Source organism: Enhydra lutris, unplaced genomic scaffold, assembly GCF_002288905.1.
Source record: "Enhydra lutris kenyoni isolate GAN:26980312 unplaced genomic scaffold, ASM228890v2 scaffoldscaffold6, whole genome shotgun sequence".
Taxonomy (NCBI): Eukaryota; Metazoa; Chordata; class Mammalia; order Carnivora; family Mustelidae; genus Enhydra; species Enhydra lutris.
Genome location: NW_019154090.1, coordinates 16504272 through 16519470, shown reverse-complemented (window position 1 = coordinate 16519470; position 15199 = coordinate 16504272).

The window sequence follows — 15199 nt, the reverse complement described above, 5'->3', positions numbered from 1 at the left end:
TCTAGTATTTAATTCTGTCAACCTGCCTGTGGCATCACATAACCATGCTCACTTCCTCACAGCACTTCCCACTGTCAGTAAATTATTTTAATTATACTTTGGCTATTTATTGACTCTTTCCAACAGATCTCAGCTCCAGGGACTTTCCAGTCCCCGTCACTTCTTTCTTACCTTTCTTGATTTTTCATCATGCCCTTTACACTGCCTGATATTATATTACTTGTTTATTACTGGTTTGGGTCTACCTCCCCCACCAAAAATGTAAACTCCAGGGAAGGTGGGACTAAGCCTGCCTTGTCTCCATTACACCCCAGCACCTAGCACAGTCCCAGATCATAGCAGGTACATAATCAATGTATGGAATGAATGAATGAATGAATGAATGAACCAATGATCTAAGAAAGGGTTCTGAGAACTACAAAGTACTGTTCAAAGTGAAGGACAGGGAGAAGAGCCTGACACTCATCAGACCTATTCCATCTACCACATACACAGTTTCATCTAAACTTCATAGCAACTTTTTGAGGTAGGAATGATTGGCCCCTTTTCAGAAATGAAGAAGCTGGGCTCCAAAGAGATTTTAAACACTGTCAGAAATCACACGGCTAATATGCGCTGGCACCAGAATTGAAGGCCAGAATGCTGGGTTTGGTTTATTTGCTTTTCTGAAAATCCTGAGCTCATTTTCTGCCCCCTACCCACAGCCTCTGGGGATGATCACAGATCCCTCCCTCCACCTGTCCTCAGGACTACAGGCCTGGGAGTGGGGGCTGACCCAGTCCCATGTGTGCTCCAGAACCAAACCCTTGCCTGTAGCCATTCGGAAGGAGGGGAGCCCTCCACAGGAGGGTAGCTGGGGCTGAGTGGAAGGACAGTCAGGAGAGAGATTTGAGAGAGAATCTGGGCAGGACCCGATGGGTGTAGGGATGTGGCGGCAAGAAAGAACAAGATACCTATCATGGACTCCCAGGCTTCAGGCTCGGGGCATAGGTGGCAGTGCTGAGATCCAGAGAAGGCTGAGATCCAGAGAAAGAGGAGCAAGTATGGGAAGGGAGGTGGTGGGAAGGGAATGGTCAGGCCTGTGGACATCCAGGTGATGGTGTCCAGTGTAAAGCTCAAGTCCAAGTTGGGAATGATCAACGGAGCCATCATGGTAGATACTTTCGTGGAGGCAACATGGTGAAAGGGAGGGCCCAGGGTGGCCGGAAGGTCTGTGAGCGCGCTCAGAGGAGCGAGCAGTTGGTAAAGCAGGAGGAGAGTGGCCCTCCTGAACTATGTAGCTGTGGAGACAAAAGACAAGACAGATGAGCTTTGCTGTGTGTTCCCGCAACAGAATATTTTGCAGCCTCCCTGGATAAACAAGCTGTCATCTACCACCAAACCCTCTATCAGCTGAAGCAGCTCAGGGAAAAGATAACACTGCAGGTTTGGATACTCCCAGCTGCTGTGCCTAATTACTACACAAGCAAACAAACCCAGGGATTTGGAGGCCAAGAGGGGCTTGCCTGTAGGGAGGAGGGACATTTCCCCACTCCCAGGGGACGGCTGGAAGACAAGCACAGACATTTATTGAGCACCTACTGTGTGCCAGACACTTGGCAATGTCATCTTACTTAATACAGTATAAAAGGCATCAGCCCCATTTTGCAGATGGGGAAACAGAGGCTCAGAGAGACCTGGCAATGCACCTAAGTTAAGAGTTTCACCCCGGCGTCTTCCCATGGCACTTCACAGCCTCCCTGGAGAAGGTCCAGGTCTGTTCCCCTCGCGCTTTCCCCAGTCTTGCAGAGTCAAGTCCAAATGCCCTGCTCCTGATTTTTCAGCTCTGTTTACTATTCTTTTCCAAAAGATGTCTGTTTGCAAGAAGTAAAACTGTTGGATTCAGCAGCAGAGCAACAGGTATAAAGGAAACTGCCATGAAGAGCACCAGGAAGAGGAAAGGAGGTTAGGGAGCTGCAGAAGAACCAGACTGCCCCTCAAGGAAATGTCAGCAGTCTTCTTCTGACTCAGGAGACAGACCAGCTCTCCTTTCTGACCTGAGATGGGAGAATGAGACTCAGAGAGGAGCAGTGAACAGAGTGTGACAGAATTAGATCCCAAGCCCCACCGTGATCTTCCCAAGACAACCTGCAGCTTCATAAGCCAAGAAATCCATTTACAAGGAAGTTTTATATATGTATTACTAGTAAGATTTAAATTAATTTCTTTACTTCAGAAAAGGATCCCAACATGTATCCCCCAATGCAAATGTGAAAAGACCACATTTCTATAAAAAAGAGAATGAATATCGCGAAGAGCAACCAGAAAGTTCCTAGCACTGTCTGTCATCATTAATTTGCAAGACTGTACACCAAACTCCAACCATACTGGCCTTTTTTTTTCCCCCAGTCCCTTGAGATGCCCAGCCTTGTTCCTATTTCAGGGCCTTTTCGGTTGTTATTCTCTCTGCCTGGAACACACATCTCTAAGCTTATATGGCTAACAATCTTGTTACTGGGATCTCAACTCAAATGTCACCTCTTCTGAGAAGCCTTCCATGACTACACTACCTCAGACAACCACAGTCACTTTCTTTTTTTTTTTTTTTTTTAAAGATTTTATTTATTTTATTTGACAGATAGAGATCACAAGTAGGCAGAGAGGCAGGCAGAGAGAGAGAGAGGAGGAAGCAGGTTCCCTGCCGAGCAGAGAGCCCGATGCGGGGCTCGATCTCAGGACCCTGGGATCATGACCTGAGCCGAAGGTAGAGGCTTTAATCCACTGAGCCACCCAGGCGCCCCCCACAGTCACTTTCTACACCAGTGGGTCCCAGACTTGAGCATGCATCAAATTCACCTGGAGGGCTTGAAATGCACATTGCTGTGCCCCAGTCCCCAGAGCTGCTAATTCAATGGGTTTGAGTGGGTCCTGAGAATTTATATTTCTCCCAAGGTTTCAGGGTATGTTAATGCTATTAGTCTAGGAGCAATACTTCAAAAGCCACTGTTCTATAACATCACCCTGTCTTGTGGTCTTCATAGTGTTTTTCATAGTCTGAAATTATCTTGGTAATCTATTCAGTTACTTTACTATGGCCCTTCATACTGATTGGATACACCTGGGAGGAGTGTATCTGTCTGTGTGGTTTATTACAGTATGTCCAGTACCTAGAGCAAAGCCAAGTACATGTTAGATGCTCAATGAATATTTGTTGAACAAACGAGTTAGTGGATGGATGGACGGACGGACGGACGGACGGATGATGGATGATATATGGATGAAGGATGGATAGATGGATGGATGATGGGTGATGTATGATTATGGATGGAAGGGTGATGGATGATGGATGGATGGATAGATAAAATGGGTGAATGAATGAATGGATGCTCACCTCAGCCTCCGCATTCCTGCTTCAGTACACACCATCTTTGTTCTACACCAAGTCGATCCACAGGTAAAACCAATCCCATTCTTGATTTCCAAAATCCCACTGAAAAACACAAGAATATGAAACAGTTTGCCAAAGATGTTGGAAGGCCATGGCCAGAAGGCACATATTACAAAACAGCAAACAAGTGAAACTCCATTTAGGCATAGCTGATTTTAAAGGTCACTGCAGTTATCCTATCATACCAAATGGACCAAATGGAAGCCATCTTGAAGGCTTCTCTCTCCTACACCTCCCCTCCTTGGCCTCCTCCTCCTCCTGCTTGCTCTTCCCCTCCTCAAAAGATCTAAAAAAATAATCTTTCTCATTTTCCCATGTAGAGCAGTTTAACCATAATTTTGGCATTGCTTAAGGATCCCAAGCAGACCAGTACACCTCCCCTGTCTTTAAACATTCCTGCATCTTTGAGACTCCTTCCTCTCCTCTAAGACTCATACAATCCCTCATATCACTTGACCATGCATGTCTGTCTCTTTGGCTAGTCAAGAGATTCAGACTAAGGATCCAAGTTCAAATTTAGTCTCTTCTCTGACAAGCTTTAATTTCATGATGCACTCAGGAAAAACACCAAATGTTGAATATCACGTGTAACCAATGCCATCACAACATTCACCCCAAAAAACCTTGCAAACTGTACAGCATCCTAGGAATACTACCCATTACTACTTCCCTAGTTTATAACTCCTTTGAAAGGGAGACTCATAACTTATTTGTGTTTTCATCCACCCCTCCAATGCCTTACACACTGAAAATACTTTATAAATGCCTTAAGAGTTAAATAGCCTCTCGAAATCACACTAATGAGCATTTAAAGAGGGAGCAAAACACCTCCTTTTAAAACCTTCTTCTCCCTCCCATGGTGATCTATACTTTGATTTTATTTTCTCTGTTCTGAAAGCTCCACCTTAACCCACATGCAGAAATTCATCTGTTTACAGAGAGGTGACTGCCTCCTGATGGCACAGCCCAGATAACCAATCAGTGAAGTATGAGAAGGCCCTGGTGAAAAATTAAGATCTTGAAACATTGTTTTTGATGCATTCAGCAAGCTAATCCAGTGCCTCTTCGTTCAGAATTTGGTTTTGGCTGCTCTTCTGAAATTATTATCCCTAATTATTCGGAGATTCCAGGTGGGGGCTTCCTCTCAGAATCCTGGTCACCCACATTCCTGCAAATCCCCCCTTTCCCACCATGGGCAGGAGCCCTCACTGCCCAGACCACTCTCACATCTAGGCTCAAATACTGCCTTGGGATTGCTTCATTTTTATTTTTACTTTTTATTATTTTTAGGGATTACTTAATTTTTTTTTTCTTTAGGGATTACTTAATTTTAAGAGACACTGAGGTGCCTCGCCAAGGAGCTGCCACAATCCGCAAGGCCCTAAAGGATGGACCATTTGCCTCCTGGGGAAAAAGCAAGCAGGACTAAGCCAATTCCCACCCAGGAATAGACCCCAGACAACATTAAGGCCTGGACCAGCTGAGTGACGCTATGTCTAGAAAGATCACCTCTGAGTCTCCGGCTCACAGCCATCACTCAGAAGGGCACTACAGCTGTGCTTTGCTGGTTTGTTGCCAGAGTATCCGGAATAATCAGAGAGTTTAGGAGCACTCCGGGAGACTCTAACAAAAGTCATGAAAATGGCAAAAACTACCTTCTCTCATCCAGCAGTAGCATCAGCAAAAACTGTGCAACTCCTTAAGAAATTTTAGGGGTCCCTATGAGACTAAATGTCTCTGGGAATGCTCTGTGCTGTCTCATGCTTTCTATAACTGGATTTCCTCTACAGAATTTAAATCTTTAACAGAAGTACAGAGAAACTATAACATTATAGGGGTCCATCCCACCTTAGAGTAAGTCAGCTTCTCACTCTCAGGAAGTGCCTTGATGCCCATGCCTGTTCTCCAGTCCCCATACATGTGTGGGGCTCGGAGAGCCTTCGTTTTATGAGAGTGAGCCTCACTCAGATTCTGAATCTTATCATGCGATCCTTGGGGAAAGCAGGACCATATTCTCTGAATTGTCCTCCAGGTTTCCCTACTTCTAGATGATGTAAAACATCCAGCTAAGAGGTTGGACACATTTGCCTCAAATGATGGGGGACTGAGCCACTTCCCCTTTCCTTCAGCAGCAGATACGCACCAAGAGAATAGACACTCTCTGTCCCAGGTCTCCCAGGGCAAGAGAGAAGTTGATGGTGGAGCTGCGAACTCAGTGATCTTTGCCTACCTTGTGAAGTTCAGTGCCACTGTCAACTGTTCACACAGTGAGCAAGAAAAGCCACTCTCAGAAGTAGAACCATTTGCTTTAAGTACCTCGTGGTCTTTAGTTACCCCAGAAGGAATAGAATCGACCCTACACTGTCGAGATATATCATATTGAGAATCTCTAGAGGATGGAAAATGCAACTCTCACCGACAATTTGGGACAAGTATTGCTGCCTGAAGTTTTTTCTGTCCTCCTCAAGGAGCATCACAAAATCCACTTGACTGGGTTTAATTTAGCATATGTGGAAGCAGATCTGGCCAATTCCCTAGCTCTATACTTCTCATGCCCTGGTAGAGAGCCTACAGCGTCCTTAATGAGCTCTGAGTAGGAATCTGGCCCTGCACCTAGGAAAGAGCCATTCTCTCAGAAGGCTGAGGAGTTCCCAAGACATTCTGCCAACACTTCCCCTCAGGGTACTGTTTCAGTCAGACCAGGTAATCGATGTAAGAAACAACCCCAGTGTCAGTGACATCAGGACACAAGACAGGTCATTTGGGAGTTGTGGAAATTTCTCCTCTGAGTAGTCATTCAGAGACCCAGGATCCTTCCCTCTTGTGGCTCCACTCTCCCCTCAGTGCTTAGAGTTCTCTCCATTTATCCAGTGGATAGTAAGAGAGAATGTTGAAAATTGCACAGGAAATTTTTATGAAGCATGCTGGGAATTGGTCCTATATAACTTCTGCCAACAATCCATTGGTCAGAACTCAGTCATATGATCTGGCCTAATTTCAAGGGAGTCTGGGAAATGTAGTCAATCTCCATACCCAGGAAGTAAAGGAATGCTACTGACCGCCAGCATTTATGTTGTCATGGAGTAGGGTCAGCCTCTTCTGGACTGTGAGCTCCTCAAAAGCAGGATCTATATTTGCCTCTCGGACTCATGAACTCCACACTCTTGTAGGCATTTGAGTCTGTAATCTCTGTCTTATTGTGTTTTCAAGTCTTCAATCACTTATTCCCTCAATCGGTCCGTCAGTCAGTCAGCAGATGTTTGCTGACTCCTTGTTCTGAGCCACGATAGTGAGGATGAAAACAAGAGACAGCTCTATCCTCAGAGAGCTCATAGTCTGGGGCAAATACAGAAACACATCACTGCAAATGTACGATGTTCTGTGGATCCCAGATTTGTTAAGTTTGATAACCATCAGTGAGTGTTTACACACATCTTGGCATTCACCATTCCTGTACAAGGTGCTGGCTTCCCTGTGTGCAGGCTACAAGTGCTGGGAATAAATGTCCCCAGGAACAGCTTTCAACCAACAACTAGCCAAAGTAGCCAACATTAGCAGATAAACACCCCACCTCTCTAACCCCTCAGGTGGGATAACCATGCTGAGTGTTCTAAACTGACAACCAGAAGTTCCCAGTGGCCAATGGCAATAACCAGCTCAGTAAGGCAGCCTATCCATTCCCTTCCCTGTCCCACTGGCTTCCTCCCAGAAAAACTACTTTGCATGCAAACCCTTTTCTACTTGTGGGGGACAATCTAAGACATACGAATAAACAAATGGGGCAGACAGACTTACAGGCCTTCAGAGTCTATTAACCTGAAATGGAAATTTAAATGGAAATTTAAATTAAAATGGAAATTTACTGTTGATTTGCCTGGAATGGACCAGGGGTATGTCCAAACAATTCACTAGCTTTTCTTTTAAAATAATCATAGGGGCGCCTGGGTGGCTCAGTGGGGTTGGGCATCTGCCTTCAACACGTGTCATGATCCCAGGGGACCTGGAATCAAGGCCTGCATCGGGCTCCCTGCTCAGCGGGGAGTCTGCTTCTCCCTCTCCCTCTGTCACTCCCTCTGCTTGTGTTCTCTCTCCTTTCTCAAGTAAATAAATAAAAACCATAAAAATCAGGCTTAAATGAATGAAATATAATAATACTAAACATATTAATATAAAATAATTAACAGAATCAAGAACACACTGCCTGAGCCAAGGGCAGAGTTTGTGAGTTCCAGCTGCAGGAACTACCGAGGTTGTGTCCTTATGGCCTCCCTGCACATTAAATCAGCTCATTCAGTCCCTTGTACACAGGCCCCACAGCTGCACTGAACTTCCCTTCAACTCACTCTTCGGCTTTCTCTTCTTGAAAGAAGAAAGGCCTGTGAAAATCACGCAGCAGATGAGAGCTCCAGAATCTTCTGGATATAAAATTCATATTATTTCATCAGCTCCTCCAGACTGGCCTTTGAGGAAGGCTGTATCACCTATCTCTCCTGTGGGGCAACAGGGCTTCAACGGAGTCAGGGGACCTGTCCCCAATCACGTGACCCAAATCCACGTGACTGGAAACCCACACTACCGCCTTCTCCTCAGCCTGTGTGTGTGTGTGTGTGTGTGTGTGTGTGTGTGTGTGTGTGTTTCCTGCATCTACAGACTGGGATGAGAGTGTTAAGATCCAACCTCCAGTCCTAGAGAAGGAGTCACAGCAGGAATGGTCATTCAGCCTGCAGGTTGCTGCTTCCCTTTGGTCTGGAAGCTTCCCAGAGAAAAATCAAGGCAGAGTAGGCAGTGGGATAGCAGGACCAGAATTTGGAGCAGAAGAAACAAAGAGAAATCTTTTTTTTTTTTTTTTTTTTCAATCACGAGCAAAGGCTCAGGGAGCTGGGAATACCCAGGGGCAATTTAAAGGGGGTGTTTTTTAAAGAACCTGATAGAAGCTTGTGCTAATAGTTTGCACAGACAGTGAAAACAAAATCTCTTTATGCAATCTCATTATATGGTCACAAGTAGGTGAGGCCAAAAATACAGGCCCCTACCTTTTGGGGCGACAAAAGGACTAACTGGCAACACACATAAAGGGCCAGCACGGGGCCTGGCTGGTTCTCAAGAATAGCTCAATGTTTCGCACTCCTCATGCCTTTCCCAGTTCTAGCTAATTAGAAGGTCCCCAGCCTGATTCTTCACTGCTAATGTTTGCCTTCCAGAATCCCATACTGCCTGCTTCTACCAAGAAGCTAAACCAATATTTCCAACCCATCAAAACTTAAACACGAGGCCAATTTGTCCAATACACTGTCTATTTATTTTCCAGGCTGCGATCTTTATGATGCATATTCCTGAGGCAGTTAATTTGCTCTTGAATACATTTCTTTGTGTATTGGTTACCCATTTCATTAGCTGCAATATGGAGACTGGCTGGGACATGTGGGGGATTTTTCACTGAGTGAAAGAAGGTTTTTAATAAGCCCCATCATTGCTGGCTTTATGGTGCCATTTGATGAGCAACAAATGTATTCATTTAGCAGCTGCATTCCTTAATCAGGTATTCACTGGGTAACAGCATATATAAATATGGAGAAACACAGAATTTAGGGAGCTGAGTGCAGTCATTTTCCACAGGGATTGGAGCATTGTCTGTATTCACCATCAGTTAGCAGGCAAGAGCCTCTCCTGGCTGTGCATGGAATTCTGTCTACCAGCACGCCCTGCCCAGATCTAATTCACTGCCACCTATCAAGGGCGCTCATTCTCCGAGGGGCCGGATCTTCCAGAAGACACTTGTCCCCTCTCCCACATCAAATAAGTCCCCAGCATTTGGGCTTCTTTGACCAATGGTACTAAACCCTTCCTGTGGTTCCCACTTTACTTGTGCTCAAAATGCCCCTTGGGACGCCTGGGTGGCTCAGTCAGTTCAGCGGCTGCCTTCAGCTCAGGTCATGATCCCAGGGTCTTGGCACCAAGCCTGGGGATGGGGGGTTGGGGGGGGGGGTAGTGCTCAGCAGGGAGCCTTCTGCTCTCTCCCCCTCTGCCCCTCTCCCCTCACTTGTGCTCTCACTCTCTCTCAAATAAATAAATAAAATCTTTTTTTAAATGTCTCCAAATTTAAAAATTTCCAAAGTGGGTTAGTTCTTTTTTTAAACAGCTTTACTGAAGTATAATTGACAAATTAAAACTGTATATATTTAAGGTGTACAACTTGATGTGCTGATACACATATACATTGTGGAACAACCCCACATTCAAGCTAATTACATACACATCACTTCAGAGGGTTACCATGTTCTTCTCTTTGGTGTGTGGTGAGACCACTCAAGAACTACTTAACAAATTTCAAGTACACAATATAGTGTTGCCATACTACTGCACATTATATCTCCAGAACCGGGCATGACTGAAACTTTGTATCCTTTGACCAACATCTCCCCACTTCTTCCTTTCCCCACCCTTGGCAACCAGCATTCTACTTTTTACTTCTAAGAATTTGGCTATTTTATATTCCACATATAAATGAGATCATACAATATTTCTTTCTCTGTCTTGTGTATTTCACTTAGCATAATATCCTCCAGGTTCATCCATGTTGTCAAAAATGGCAGGATTTCCTTCCTTTTAAAAAACAAAAAATCTTAAATCTTTTTTTAATTAACATAAAACGTATTATTTGTTTCAGGGTTACAGGTCTGTGATTCATCAGTCTTACACAATTCATAGCGCTCACCATAGCACATACCCTCCCCAATGTCCACCACCCAGTCACCCTATCCCTCCCACCCTCCTCCCCTCCAGCAAGCCTCAGTTTGTTTTCTGAGATTAAGAGTCTCTTATGGTTTGTCTCCCTCTCTGGTTTCATCTTGTTTCATTTTTCCCTCCCTTCCCCATGATCCTCTGTCTTGTTTCTCAAATTCCTCATATCAGTGAGATCATATGGTAATTGTGTTTTTCTGATTGACTTATTTCACTCAGCATAATACCCTTTAGTTCTATCCATGTTGCTGCAAATGGAAAGATTTCAGTTTTTGTGATTATCTCCTTCCTTTTTAAGGCTGAAAACATAAATATATATGTATATCTATATACATATGTATGCATACATACACACACACTATTGATATAGTGTGTGTGTATGTATAGGAGAGAGAGAGAGAGAAAAGAGATCTCACAGCTTCTTTATCCATTCAGCCTCTGGCAGACATTAGCCTGTTTTCATATCTTGGCTACTGTGAATAATAATACAATAAATCTGGGAGTGCAGTTACCTCTTCGAGATCTTGATTTCAATTCCTTTGGAATCCCACCCAGAAGTGGGATTACTGGATCATATGCTGGTTCTACTTATATTTACAAAAAAAATTTTTTTTGAGGAACCTCCCTGTTTTTCATGGTGGCTGCATCAATTTTCATTCCCACCAACAGTATACATACAAGGGTTCCCTTCTTTCCATATCCTTATCAACACTTGTTGTTTCTTATCTTTTTGATAGTAGCCATGCTAACAGGCATGAGGTGTGTGAAGGAATTTCCTTCACTTTCCTTGGGCCTGAGACAAAGGCCACTGGGTCACTCAGGAGGCTGAAGATCAGAAGAATGTGTATGTGTTGGGTGCCCCATTGATAAAGAAAGATAAGAGGCCCAGCTAGACTGTCGGGTTAGGACAACAACCCCCATCTGTGTGCTGTGTGCGTGGCACCTAGAACAGGGTCTGGCACATCTGCATTCTCAGCATAGGTTAAGGAAAGGATTAATCAATTAAGGGACTGTTCTGGGTCCAGTTACTTCCAGACTGTAAGTGAAATCTCCCAGCTATGCCAACCCAAGATGGCTTAGCAACCAGCAGACTTCCCTCCCCCTATTCAGGCCAACAGCAGCCTGAGACAACACCTTCACTCTGTGAACCCTGAGGGGAAAAGAGGGGTCAAGAAAGGCGAATGACAAAGCCAAACGGAGCAGATGGAAGAAACCTACCTAAGCTGCTGGCAGCCAATGAATAAGGAAAACCAATCTCAGTTTGGAAAGGGGAATGTTTGTAAGGACTTGGCCAGGATTGTAATGAAAGGAGGAATTGCATTAAATGTTGTGGAAATAATACAGACTTTTTTTTTCTAGTATCTCGAACTGCCTAAACCTCTCATTACAGCCACGGGGTCAAAACAGGCTCCGGATCAGGGACAGGCAGGCTAGGATCTCTAACACATAGGTAGCTAGGAGGCCCAAGGTGAGGCTAAGGGCTACAATAGGCTCAGGTGTGGGTAGTCTTGTGAAGAAGCCGGAGAACCTGCACTCCACGCAGAAGCCAGAGTGCAGGCAACAGGAGGGAAGATGTCACAACAGCACTGGGATTCTAGAGTGTGGTCCTTGCTTAAAGGAGCAGAAAGGTAGGAATCAGGAAGTATCTATGTGAAGTGATAGACTAACAGCTCATCTCTTCCAAGGAAACTTCCCTGACATCCTCTCCAGAAACGAGTGCCCCTCACAGCCTCCACAAGCCCTACACTTAGCTCTTCTTCACAACTGACAGCTTTCCTGGCCGCCTCAACCACTGAGATCTCCTTATGGGCAGGAACCACATCTCAAGGGATGTACAAAATAAAAGTGAAAAGGGAAAAGCCTGCCATTCAGGTCATCTGTTTGGGGAAGGAAAAAAAAAATCACTCTGGAACCAAAGGACCAACTAGAGATCCGCTGCTCAAAGTCGTGCTATTCCGAAGCCCAGCAGCACGGGCATCACCTGGACCTGTTACAACGCAGCATCTCAGGGGGCACCTGGGTGGCTCAGTGGGTTAAAGCCTCTGCCTTCGGGGAGCCTGGGTGGCTCAGTGGGTTAAAGCCTCTGCCTTCGGCTCAGGTCATGATCCCGGGGTCCTGGGATCGAGCCCCGCATCGGGCTCTCTGCTCAGCAGGGAGCCTGCTTCCCTTCCTCTCTCTGCCTGCCTCTCTGCCTACTTGTGATCTCTGTCTGTCCAATAAATAAATAAAATCTTTAAAAAAAAAAAAAAAAAAAAGCCTCTGCCTTCGGCTCAGGTCATGATCCCAATGTCCTGGGATCGAGTCCCGGATCGGGCTCTCTGCTCCGCCGGGAGCCTGCTTCCTCCCCCCTCTCTCTCTCTGTCTGCCTCTCTGCCTGCTTGTGATCTCTGTCAAGTAAATAAATTTTTAAAAAATCTTAAAAAAAACCTAAAAACAAAAAAACAAGGCAGCAACTTGGGCTCTGCCCAAACCTCCTGAATCAGAGTCTGTGTAAGAACAAGATCCCCCGATGACTTAGATCTCATTATAATTGAAAAGCAATGGGCTAAAAAGCTGAAACTTGGGTCTTTGGGACTCTAAACTCATACCTCTCTGAACTCCCACATTTCCATGTTGCTTTGAAAGTCATAGTGATATATGATATATATTGTCTGGTATAATTTCTCTTTGTGCTCCCCCTGAATTGATGTGAACAAGGGAGGAAGAAAGTATTGTGAAAGAAAAGGGAAGTCATTAACACAGTGCTCAGTCCAAGCCAATCACAATGTTGGCAGCTACCATGTGCATTCTCTTATTATATCACCAAAGCAAGCACAGAAGTCGTAAGAATCATGGGTATCATTTTCCTGATGGAGTGAAATTGAGAATGGCTGAGCAACTTTACAAAGTTCACACAATTTGGACTTGTTTTGCTGGAAGAAGCAGACACCTCATGTTAACTCAAGCAAGGAGGAGTTATTATAAAGAAAGTAGATTACCCAGCATGCTAGGATAGGAAACACACCAAAACCAAATCTTACGGACAACAGTTGAGAGCGAGAGTATCTGTCTTTGTTTCTTGGGAACCCATCTTGCCCTTGAGATGGGGATTCTTGTGCAAGTGACTTTTTGAGGTGTCCCTCAGGAGAAAAGGAGAGAAGGAAGCAGGACAAGGAAGAAGAAAGAAGAAAGCTAAGCAAGGATGTCATCTTAGGTGGAGACCAGCTTCAGCCTGATCTCCGAGGCAGCTCAACAGCATGAATGGAAACACAAAATTGGTTCCCTCTTGAGTAAAGGAAGCTGGATTTTTGACCCCATGTGAGTCAGTCATTGGCAGCTGGTGGCTGGGGGCGGAGAACTAACCAACATGGCTGGCAAGCTATTAGGTCAAGGGTTTCTCTGGAGGGGGAAAAACTAGGAGGTATTAGCAACCAACACTCACAGGAACTTGAGGGTATGGGGTGCCTGCCCAATGTAAAGAAGCACCAACTTTGCGTGTGTGTGTGTGTGTGTGTGTGTGCGCGCGCGCGCGCACGCACACGTGCACGTGCTTCCCTGTCTTGGGGACAACCTCGACTCTAGTATAAGGTTCTCTTTGCCCTATTCCATTCTCTCTGGCTCTGAAAGCATTCCTCCATTTGCCTACAATTGCCCTCCACTGCCTTCTAACTCTGGTGTGTATATGACCTAAAAGGACCATTCCAGACCAAAAATGCCTTTTGACCAAAGGTTTCAGGTCCCATCCTCACTGCTCAAGCCTCTTAGCCAAATGTCTGAGAATGCAATCTGACCAGCCATCCAAGTCATGGGGTCCCAGCCGACAGATGGGGCACCCTTAAGTCACATGTCCACCCCAGCCCAATCAGCGGAGGCCTAGAATGACATAACCAAATGTGATCAAGAAAACTGGGGGATGAATGAATCTGTTCTTCTCAGAAAAGTTACAGATGAAACAGGCAGCAATGGAAATTTCTGTGGCCTATTAGCTGGAATCCAAGTTCATATTTCTCAAGTTTGTAGTCCTGCCACATTATTTCCTTTTCACAGTGTAGCTGTTCAGAACTCAGCCCCACCCAGCCTCAAATCCAAGCTCTACCACATGCTCATCATGAAATCTCGGGCAAGTTATGTAACTTCTCTGTGCCTCTGTTTCCTCATCTAGGAGGTAATAACAGGTTGTTAGGAGGATTACATGAGTTAATATTTGTAAAATGCCCAGAGTAATTCTGGCACCTCATGAATGTAACAGTAGTGGTTGCTAAATAAATGGGTATAATAAATGAATTTTTCAAACTCTTAGAAGGAGGGAGAAGGAGCTGAACAGGAGTGGCCCCATAGGGGAGAAGCTGGCCAGCGCTGCAGAGACTGTTGTCACATTGAGGTGTCTAGGATGGAGCCCTGGGAGACGGACAGGAATGTCACCATCGTGGCTCAGACAAGAAAGACCTCGCTGTCCCCTTTCCAGGACATCAGTGCCATGGCAACTGGAGATGGCCTGGGGCAGGATGACATGTCAAAGCTCACAAAGATCCTGGCGAGAATAATGACCAATATTTCCAGCGTCCTACTATAGATGCTAGAGGTGCTTGCTCCAGACTGAGTCTGTCCTTCCCTCCAAAACTCGTATGCCAAGTACTAAGCCCCAACTACCTTAGAATATGACCTTATTTGGAAACAGCGTCTTCACAGAAGTAATCCAGGTGAGATGCAGTCTTTCAGCTGGGTCTCAACCCAGTAGGACTGGTGTCCTTCTAAGAAGGGGACATCTGAACACAGAGGCACAGAGGGAAGACAATCAGAAGAGCCAAAGGGAGAAGGCAGGCATCCCCACACCAAGGGAGAGAGACCTGGAATAGATTTTCCCTCACAGACTCAGAAGAAACCAATCCTGCTGACACCTTGGTCTCAGGCTTCCAGCCCTCAGAGCTGTGAGACATGCTGATGTTTAAATCACCCAAGTTGTGGTCCTTTCTTAGGCGCCCCAGCAAACTAACCCAATGTCTTTGTCTGCACTAAACACAGGCTAGGCACTTCCTCAGCCTCAGCTCAATT